Source organism: Choloepus didactylus, chromosome 3 (assembly GCF_015220235.1).
Source record: "Choloepus didactylus isolate mChoDid1 chromosome 3, mChoDid1.pri, whole genome shotgun sequence".
Lineage (NCBI taxonomy): Eukaryota > Metazoa > Chordata > Mammalia > Pilosa > Megalonychidae > Choloepus > Choloepus didactylus.
The window spans coordinates 79,749,351-79,753,213 of NC_051309.1; the positions used below are offsets into that span (position 1 = coordinate 79,749,351).

The 3,863-nt window shown below is 39.8% G+C and overlaps 1 pseudogene; it reads left to right on the top strand.

Annotated features, from left to right (window-relative positions):
* The first annotated feature begins 2,164 nt into the window (after positions 1-2,164).
* LOC119528671 lies at positions 2,165-3,648 on the top strand (annotated as a pseudogene).
* Positions 3,649-3,863: the final 215 nt, after the last annotated feature.

Sequence of the window (3,863 nt, forward strand, 5' to 3'; positions counted from 1 at the left end):
TGCATTTCCTGAGCAGTTCAAGAAAGTGCACCTGTGGGGATCCATTGACGAAGTTCCTGGTGCCCTTCCTGGCCCCTCCCTCATCCCTTCTCCAGGGAAGTTTGGAACTGGCCAGCACTCCCTTTGTAGGTCCCTGGCCTTGTTTCAGCTGGGAAAGACTGACTTGGGAAACTCCTCTCCAGCATGCCTCCCTTCCAGGACTTGTTCTCCAGGCAAAAGCAGCTTGAAACATCAAAACCAGTGTAAGAAATAATTGAGGCAGATGATGTGGGGCAAAGAATTACTACCTGCTTTAAGTCTGGCAGTGGAAAACCTGGAGAGAATGAAGATATGTCTCCTGGGAAGTAGAGGGGGTATCCAAACTCCTGTAAACAGGGGAACTCCTAAAGCCAAACAAGCACAAGCCCAGGTGTAGACACAGCCCAGAAAAGACATGGAGGCCCCTGCACTTTGTATTTGTCTTAAGCAGACCTTCCTGATAGGAGGACTGGCACCCAAAAAATTCTCTGTCATATTATCATCTGGTTACAAGCTCAAGAACTAGACATCTTAGGGAATAAATCCCAGAGATAACATTTTAAAATATTAAAATGTTCAATGTGCAACAAAAAGATTATAAGACAAAGAAACAGGAAATGATGCCCCATCCAAAGGAAGAATATAGAAATCCAGAAAACACCAATAAAGAAGACCAGACTGTGGACATACCAAAGACTTTTAAAAAATGATCTTCAGCATGCTCAAGAAAATGAAGGAAAGTAGAGAATGAACTAAAGGATATCAGGAAAACAATGAATGAACAATATGAGAATCCCAATAAAAAGAAAGAAATTTTGAAAAGGAACCAAACAGAACTGGAATCGAAGACCAAAATAACAGAAATGAAAATTTCCCAGAAGGGTTTCAACAGCAGATTGGTGCTGACAGAAGAAAGATTCAGCAAACTTGAAGACAGGACAATTGAAATGAGTCAGGCTGAGGAGCAGAAAGTAAAAACAAGTATAAAAAGCAAAAATAGCCTAAGAAATCTTTGGGAAACCATCAAGCATACCAAAATACACATTAAAGGAGTCCTAGAAGGAGAAGAGAGAGAGAAAAGAGCAGAAGGACTATTCAAAGAAATAATGACAGGAAATACCCCAAACTTAGCCCAAGATGTGCATATGCACATCCAAGTAGCCCAGAAAACAACAGAATAAACTGGAAGGAAAATATGCCCCATCACATATTGATCAAACTGTCAAATGCAAAGGACACATTCTGAAAGCTGCCAGAGAAAAACAATGTATTGTAAGTACAAGGGGAGTCCCAATTAGATTAAATTCTGATTTCTCATCAGAAACCATGAAGCAAAAAGGCAGTGGGTTGATATATTTAAGGTGCTGAAAGAAAACAGTAGCCAAGCAAGAATTTTATATCTGGCAAGACTTTCTTTTGAAAATGAGGGAAATATTAACACATTCCCAGATTAACAAAAGCTGAAGGAGTTCATCACCATGAGACCTCCGTACAAGCAATGCTAAAGGAAATTCTTCAGATTGAAAGGAAAGGATGCTGGACAGTGATTCAAAGTGCCATATAGATAGAAAGATTCCAGTAAAGGTAATCATTTGGGTAATTATACATGTTGGTGTTATTGTAGTGTTATTTTTAGTATGTAACTCCACTTCTCTCTTCCTACAGGTGTTAAAATGCTTATGCATAAAATTTAATGATAAATCCATAGTTTGGGATATACAATGTACCAAAATATAATTTGTTACAAGTACGGTAAAAGGTGGAGGGATGGAGAGTTAGAGGAACAGTGTATGCGTATGCTATTTAAGATAAGTTGATATCAAATCAAAAATGCTTGTTATATTTAGGATGTTAAATTTTAACCCAAGGTAACCAGAAGGAGAATATAGTAAAAATATATCCAGATAGAAATGAGAAGGGACTCGATATGGTACAATATAAAAAAATCACCTAAATATGAAAGTAGGCATTGACAGAGAATTGTGAGGAAAAAATGTATAAGTCTTACAAAGACTAAATAACAAAATAGCAGAAGAAAGTCCTGCATTATTGGTAGTGACTTTAAATGTGAATGGATTGCTTTTTTGCAATGGGTTTTCCACCAGAACACAGGTGTCATGAAAACCATCACAATTCTTAAGCCAAAATGGGAAAGGAAAAGACTCGTATCAACATTGTCATTATTGAACACATACTGGCCACCTGATCTACAAATGTGGTGGAATCAACAAAAGAATCATCGAAAAATTTGAGAAGGAGGCTGCTGAGATGGGAAAGGGCTCCTTCAGACATGCTTGGGTCTTGGATAAACTGAAAGCTGAACGTGAGTATAGTATCACCATTGATATCTCCCTGTGGAAATATGGAATCAGGAAGTATTATGTGACCATCATTGATGCCCCAGGTCAAAGAGACTTTATTAAAAACATAATAACAGGAATATCTCAGGCTGACTGTGCTGCCCTGATGGTTGTTGCCAGTGTTGGTGAATTTGAAGCTCGTATCTCCAAGAATGGGCAGACTCATAAGCATGTCCTTCTGGCTTACATACTGGATGTGAAAAAACTAGTTGTTGGTGTTAATGAAATGGATTCCAATGAGCCACCCTACAGCCAGAAGAGATATGAGGAAATCGTCAAGGAAGTCAGCACTTACGTTAAGAAAATTGGCTACAACTCTGACACAGCTGCATTTGTTCCAATTTCTGGTTGGAGTGGTGACAACATGCTGGAGCCAAGTGCTAGCATGCCTTGGTTCAAGGGATAGAAAGTCACCCATAAGGATGACAATGCCAGTGGACCCATACTGCTTGAAGCTCTGGATTGCATCCTACCACCCACTCATCCAACTGACAAATCCTTGCATCCACCTCCTCAGGATGTCTACAAAATTGGTAGTAATGGTACTGTTCATGAGGGCTGAGTGGAGACTGATGTTCTCAAACTGGGCTTAGTGGTCACCTTTGCTCCAGTCATCATTACAACTGAAGTGAAGTCTGTTGAGATGCACCATGAAGTTTTAGTGAAGCTCTTCCTGGGGACAATGTGGGCTTCAATGTCAAGAACATGTCTGTAAAAGATGCTCATCATGGCAATGTGGTTAGTGACAGCAAAAATGATCCACCGATGGAAGCAGCTGGCTTCACTGCTCAGGTGATTACCCTGAACCATCCAGGCCAAATTAGTGCTGGCTATGCACCTGTGCTGGATTGTCACCCAGCTCACATTGCTTGCAAGTTTGCTGAGCTGAAGGAGAAGATTGATCACTGTTCTGGTAAGAAGCTGGAAGAAGGCCCCAAATTTCTGAAATCTGGTGATGCTGACATCATTGATATGGTTCCTGGCAAGCCCATGTGTGTTGAGAGCTTCTCTGATTATCCTCCTCTGGGTCATTTTGCTGTTCGGGATATGAGACAGACTGTTTCTGTGGGTGTCATCAAGGCTGTGGACAAGAAGGCTGCTGAAGCTGGCAAGGTCACCAAGTTTGCCCAGAAAGCTCAGAAGGCTAAATGAATATTACCTGTAACAACTGCCACCCCAGTCTTAATCAGTGGTGGAAGAACAGTCTCAGAACTGTTTGTCTCAAATGGCCATTTAAGTTTAATAGTAAAAGACTGGTTAACGATAACAATACATCATAAAACCTTCAGAAGGATAGGAATGTTTTGTGGACTATTTGTTTTTGTGTGGCAGGTTTAAGTTATTAGTTTTTAAAATCAGTACTTTGTAAATGGAAACAATGACCAAAAATCTGTCACAGAATTTTGAAACCCATTAAAATAAAGTTTAATGAGGAAAAAATGTGAATGTATTAAATTCTCCAGTCAAAAGGCAGAGATTAGTAGA